This window comes from Pongo pygmaeus, chromosome 4, assembly GCF_028885625.2.
Source record: "Pongo pygmaeus isolate AG05252 chromosome 4, NHGRI_mPonPyg2-v2.0_pri, whole genome shotgun sequence".
In the NCBI taxonomy this organism is placed as follows: Eukaryota; Metazoa; Chordata; class Mammalia; order Primates; family Hominidae; genus Pongo; species Pongo pygmaeus.
The window spans coordinates 139829718-139837156 of NC_072377.2; positions in this window are offsets into that span (position 1 = coordinate 139829718).

Sequence of the window (7439 nt, forward strand, 5' to 3'; positions counted from 1 at the left end):
AGACCCACGTGGGCTTTATCCTTCTCAATTCCTGTGGCGCTCTCATGAGGAAGCCACTCATGATGTGTGCATTTAAAGATGAGAACAGTTAGGTGCAGGGAACGTGGGGTGGGGATTGGCTGGTGAAAGGATTGTCCCAGTGCTGAGGGGACAGGCAGGGAGGTGTATGTTGACCTCCACCATCTCTGGAATTGAGGTGGAGGCCAAAACATTTCTGATGTGTCAGTCTTCAGCCCACTTTTCCTGCTACAAGAGGACCCTGAAGGCTCTGAAGCCTTGGGCGGTGTGGCCTGCATGGCCTGCCTACACATCTCTGTGCTGGGTTCCTAGCCTGGCTTTGCTACTCCCTTGCCCTGTGATCTAGGCAAGTCACTTCTGGACATCAGTGTGCTCATCTGTAAAATGGGCATGACATTTACCCTGTCTGGCAATAGGAGCCCTGTGTGAGTCACCAGAGAGAACGTGTGGGAAATAAGTAGTTTTGGAAACCATGAAGTGCTGTGCCAGTGCTAGTTACCAGTTCCTAGTGTGCTGTCTGCCAGCCCTGGCCAGGGCTGAATGAATGAATGTGAATAACCTTCCTTCTAAAATAGGGTTGGGGTGTCTCATCTGTTCCCTTTCTCCATATCCCCAACTTGTCCTAACCCTGGGGAATGTGAGGAGCAGCCCTGGAGGCCAGGGGATCTCAACGGTCTCACTCCAAGGCCACAGGGGAGAGCTGCATATGTGGCCCGTCTCTCCAGGTTTTCTGGAAGATGAGTGGGGGATGTTCCCTGGCCCTCACTGGTATCTGAGGTCATGCAGGTGCAGCCCTTGCCACTCAGCTATTCCAGTGTCCAGGTGGGCTGTCAGTGCAGGACAGGCTTGAATGCAGGGACTGCCTTCTCAGGCTTTTGGAACAGCCTGGAGAGGGGCCTTGAGAAAACATCCTTTAGGGCTGGAATGTGAACTTTGGTCATGTATATGTGTGCATGAGAGAGAGGACAAGGAGACAGAGGAGACACACATGGCTCTTCATTTTCCGACTCATCTGTCCTGGGTTTTAAACAGGATCTAGTATAATTCCACATTACTTTCTTGTTCTCCTCTGTGCCCTGTACAAAGTGAAACACTTGATTCAAGAGAATGAGGCATCGCTCATTTAATGGATTAGCTTTTCCCAGAGCAGCAAACCCAAAAACCATCAGAGAACAAAAAATGATAATAGCAATAGTAAAACTGACAAGTTCGTGAGACCCTGAGGCATTGCTCCTCTGTACCCAGTGTCTTCTATCTCCAAGTCTTCTTTGTTTCAAGGGCGTCAAACCAGAAATTAACCTTGTACATGAACCTGGGGAGGGCAGAGGCTGCACAGAGATGGCCTTGGGTGGTGGCTGAAATGGTTCTGCACACCCCTTCTCTTGTATTATACACTTATTTAGCCTGTACACTGTGCTCTTTGGATCAGAGGGGGCTTAGCAGGGAATGGGCAGGAGGAGGGGGTCTCTTTATCAGTGGACACAGGAGCAGCATGAGAAGTTCATAGAATTTTGAGACCTGACTCCACCTGCCAGCTGTGTGTCTTAGGCAAGTCAGTTAACCTCTCTGAGTCTCTGCTTCCTCATCTGTGAAATGTGAGAGGGACAGGACTGAAGCTGTAAGGCCATTGTGAAGATTTGTCTAAGATGGCAGGCCTGATAGGGCTTTGTGGGGGGAGGCGAGCCCTTCGGAAGGACTGAGCATGGGAGCTGTTGGCAGAGCTGTGAATCTGCAGGCAAAGCCTTTACTGTGGGCTCTGTGGGTGTTTGACTTGCCTGTTTAATCGGCCTTGGGTACCTTGACTCATTTCCATTTTTATAAATGCATTGAAAATGCCACTGGGCCCAGAACAAATGCCAATTTAACCTAAGCATAGCTTACTCTTTGTAATGGTGAGTCTTGAATCTCCACCAAGCCAGGCATGGCTGCTTCCAGCAAGAGAAGCAGGATTATAATAAAATCAGTATGTTTTCATGGACATTAAGTGTGTTATTAGCATCTTTGAATTGGATGAAAGCTAATCTTTTCCACATTCAATGAACAAACATAAATGATGTCAGTGAGAGAGAGGAGGAAACCATGCCCATGGGCAGAAACCAGTGACATTCAATGAAGAGGAGCAAATGGAAGCAGCTCTGCCACCTCCTTGCTGTAGAACCGCGAGTGAATCACTTGACACCTCTGGTCCTCAGTTTCCTTAATCTGTCAAACGAGAGCATTCTTGGTTTATCTATCCACTGGGCTGAAGACCTTGTGAAAGTATATACTGAAAAGATGTTTAAAAAGTATAAATCGTATACAATTGTATAGGGTTGTTATTGATGGAAGGACATGGTGGTGTATGGATAGTCATTGGCAACAGATGACTTGTAAAATTCTGTAGTTAGATTTTAGGTGTCTGAAGTCAATGAGTGAGTTGAAAAATATGCCAGTCAAGACAGCTGTTTACATTTCTAGGAACCCATACTCTGTGGTTTTTCCAATTATACATCTTTCTACTTAAATAGAACAGGATATTAAAAAATTTAACCTGTTCTTGTTGCCCTTACCATTAAAAACATTGTCAACAGTTGAGAGCTCTTAGGGTCAAGCACTGACTATGTACTTTGACTGTATTATCTAATCCTTATCACAAACCTAGGAGGCAGATCCTATAATTGCCAGTACTATTTTATAGTGAGGAAACAGTCTCACAGAAGTGGGGCAACTTGCCCAGGGTCATACAGCTAATAAGACACGGGCAGGTGACTGAACCCTTGAAATCTGTTGCCCTCCAGTATGGCCAGTAAGTCAACAACAGACATTTGACCTTTCCCCACTTCCTCCCTCTTTTCCTCCTCTTTTCTTTAGATAATTTAATCAAAAAGTCGTTGGGTTCTGGTATGGTGGAATGAGAAGTTTGAAAAATCCTCTCCCCCAAAAGCAATGATAAAACTGGAGAAAATCAGTAAAAATCACCTGAAAGGCTCTAGAAACTGAGCAAGATCATACATTTCATACAAATATAAAATGGCACAACCACTTTGAAAAACAGCTTGGCTGATTCTTACAAAGTTAAACATAAATTTACTATCCAACCAGTATACACTTTTAGGTATCTACCTGTATTGGTTTTCTATTGTTGCTGTAACAAATTACCACAAACTTAGTGGTTTAAAACAATGCAAATTTATTATCTTACACTTTTGGAGGTTAGAGTCCAACAGGATCTCACTGGGCTAAAATCAAGGTGTTGGCAGGGCTACGTTCCTTTCTCTAGGCTTTAGGGAGAATATTTTTCCTTCCCTTTTCCAGCTTTCAGAGCTTGCCCACAATTCCTCGACTCATAACCTTCTTCATCTTCAAAGCCAGCAGCAGCAGATTGAGTCCGTCTCACATTGTTTCACTCTGACCTCCTCTTCTGGCTCTTCTACTTTTAAGGACTCTTGTGATTATACAAGGCCTGCCCAGATAATCCAGGATAATCTTGCTTTCTTAAGGTCAGCTGATTAGCAACCTGGACATCTCTGGGAGCCCATTCTTCTGCCTACAGCACTACTCAAGATAAATGAAAATATGTGCCTACACAAAGACTTGTACATAAATGTTCATAGTGGCATTATACACAGTAGCCCCAAACTTGCAATAATCCAAATCCAGTCTATCGATTGGTAAATGGCTAAACAAAGTGTGATATATCCATGAAATGAAATATAAGGTAGCAATGAGAATGAACTACTTATACATGTTACAACATGGATGAACTTCAAAAACATTATGCTGAGTGAAGTCAGTCATATGCAAAAAAGGCATATAATTCCCTTTACATAAAATTTCTAGAAGAGGCAGATCAGGGTTACCTGGGGATGGGAACTGGCTGCAAATGGACACTGGGAAGTTTGTTGAGGATGATGGAAGTACCTAAAACTGAATTGTGGTGGAGATTACACAACTCTATAAATTCACTTGAAAATCTTTGAATCATATACTAAAAAGTGAGTTAATTTTATGGTAATTTATAATTTGTTAAAATTATTTTTAAAAAGAAAAGCATTTATGCAAGCCAAACAGGGAATAGGGCCTGGCAGAGGTTGAATGCCATGTGAGGAAAGTAACTGAGTGGGTGGCAGCCTGATGGGTCCAAGAACTTGGTTACATTTAGGGGGATTGACCAGATAAGTAAATATACTGAGGGTAACAGACCAGTTCTCTCATTGTTAGAAAACAAGAGTTACAGATACGGAAGTGGGAAAGTCAGAAATGAACCCAGTGTTATTGGAGGTATTGATGTAAACTCACGGTTTTCAATGTAGGTATAGAAATAAATATAGATGTGAATGTATGATATACATATACACACATATATATGCACACACATGTGTTGCTTAACTTCAGGGAGATGCTCTGAGAAATGTGTCATCAGGCAATTCCATCGCTGTGTGAACATCAGTGTGTACTCGCACAAACCTAGATAGTATGGCCTACTACCCAGGCTATATGGTATGGCCTGTAGCACTAGGAAAAAACCTGTGTAGCATGTTACTGCACGGAATGCTGCAGACAATTGTAACACAATGGTAAGTATTTCTGTATCTAAACATAGAAAAAGTACAGTAAAAATATGGTATTATGATATTATGGGACCACATTTATATATGTGGTCTGTCATTGACTAAAATATCATTATGTCACTCACACACACACACACACAAACACACACACACACACACGTACTTCTGAGCTCTTTCAACAGAGCAGGCAGACCTAGAAGCAATGACACTTATATAAGAAATAGCATACCTAGTTGCTCCGACGATGGTTTCTAATGTCATTTTCTGCTAAGGACACCAGGACTTTGGAGAAATGGTTGATTCCAGGACTGGGACAGGAAAAGTACAAGATAGGCCAGGAGCAACGCATTATGCCAGAGAGTAAAGAAGTGCTCAAAGAAGGATGCAGACATGTCAAAAGTACATGGAAACAGTTTGCAGGGGCTCCCGTTGGCCCAAACTGGGACATTTGAACATCAAAATGTACAATATGGTGATGGAGTAAAACCCATTAAACAGCAATCCATGAGCCCACACTTGGATAAATAAATGTGGATGAAGAGAAGCTCCTTTTCATTGTAGAATGCCAACTGATCAATGTGGAAGGAACGATGTGGTTAGAAAGGTCTCTATTTGGCAGTCATTGTAATAATCATTAATTCAGGCAAAATTAATTACAGTTGTTTCCAATTAAAAAGTTAAACATATTTGCATGCTATGATGTGCCAGGCCCTGTTGTGTGCTATAATTCAGAGCTTAGATATGTGGCACTGTCCCTGCCCGGAATGGTGGCGGGCCACGTTTTAAAAGTTGCTTTTCATCTGTTTGGATGGTCCTGTGTGCCTTTGCTCCCGTTGGCAGCTGTTGTGTTCTGCTGGTGTCGGTGTCCACCTGCAGGTGGTCCTGCTCACCTTCTCACCGCTGCTCCTGTCTGCACCCGCTTGCTAGGGGAAGCATCACTGGCTCTCACGGAGGTGTCTTGTGAGGAAGAGGAATGAGCTTTCAGTGCATGGAAGTTGTGACAGTTCTTTGGGCCATTCAAAGACCTTGTGGCCTGTTTCTTGGCCCCTAAAACATCCTGAAGAGGTAAGATTGCCTGAGTTGCATTCCATGTTATCAACTTGTAACCACATTTGGTTTGGGGGGACTTTCAGTTTCTTTTCTTAGAGGACTTCTTCTGCATTCACTTCAGCAGGTTAATGTGAGAATTCACACCCTCTGGCCAACACAGGAGCCCAGGAGTTGACCAAGTGTAAATGGATGGGCCAAGGCTGTCCACAGAGTGAATTATCCATAAGTAGCCACTTGTGAGGTGATTCCAGGGGTGCCATCCAGCAAAACACTAGCCAGATGCTTCTTCAATGAAAGTATGGAAACCCTTGGTTGTCACTGAGCTGAGTAATGGCCTCAGTCACACCTCTAGGCCCAGCAGCTTCTGCTCAGAGACAAATGCTGTTTCGTCACTTGCCAGTCCACACATTCCACAGCCTCTTCATTTGCATCTGGTATCCCTTGTTGGCTGGGCCATTGTAAAACCTGCAGCTGTGTCTGTCCTTTCTTCTCGGGGCCCAGGAGGAAGGTGGTTGTGGGAACAGATTCCTGAGACAACTGTTGTCTATGGAGACCCCATTGCCACTGACACCTTTGGGCCTATGGGACATGACAGATGGCCCTGGGCTGTGGGAAGCTGTCCCAGGAAGTTGGGTCCACCACCCACAAATAGATGTTCATCTTTCTGGAGTTGGGGATTTGGTTCCTGGGCTCATTTTTATGTGCTGTTTCTGTCGGCCACTCTCCTTAGAACAACCTTGGCCAGCTGGGGAATAAGAGAGAGATTATGCTGTGTCCACATTGAGAGGGTCATTCCAAGATGGATGAGTGGCTAGCTGGGGACTTTTTGAATAGGGTTGGGCATGCCTTTTCTTGGCAGGGCTTGGTTTTGGTTTGGACTGTGCGCGCTCTTGGGAACGATACTGGGGGTGTGTAGTGCCAGGAGAGGCCCCAAATGCCAGCTATCATGTTGAAGGCAGTTTCTTCCAAGGCACATCTGTCAGGAGTCAAGGAGGGTCTGCTTACACAACCCATGCATCAGGGTCTTAGAGGGCTCTCCTTGCCTTCTTAGACCCTATCACATGACTTTGAGGAGCACCTGTTCTCTGTGTGCCCACCTGGGCCAGGCCCAGGAACATTCAGCCTCTGTGATAGGAAACACAGGCTGGGAGGTGGGTGCTGTGGCCTCAAGTCTCATGTCTGCCAAGAAAGTGGGACAACAGGTGCAGACATTTCCTCTCTCCCTTTTTGAACCCAGTGTCCTCATCTCTCCTTGAGGGGGCCAGATTAGAGGCCTTCCAAGGTTTCTTCCAGATAACATAACACCCATAAAGCCACCTGCCTGGCAAATCTCCTCAATAAGGGGTGTAGGTGTTTGTCCCCATGTGCAGCCCCTCAGGCACGGAACTCATGCAGGCAGGAGATATGTTTCATCCTTCCTGGCAACCGTTCAGGTCTTCTCTTTGTCTTCAGAGCTGTACGGTTTCACTACAATATGTCTAAGTGTGATTTTTAAAAAAAATATTTATTTATTTATTTTTATTTTTATTTTACTTTTCCTACTTGGAATTTGTTGGCTTCCAAAACCCGAGGGTTAACAACTTTTACCAATTCTGGAAAAGTATCTGCCATCATCTCTTTAATTCTTCGTCCTCCTCCTATTATCTTTGGGAAATCTGATGAGATACATAATAAACTTTTTCAGTCTATCTTACAGTAAATTTTTGAGAGGAATACAACCAAATACAACAAAAACATTACTTTTTGCTCACAGGTTCATGGGTTGGCCCTGGAGGCTCTGCTCCATCCAGAGCCACGTGGTTCAGGTCTGATCCACCTGGC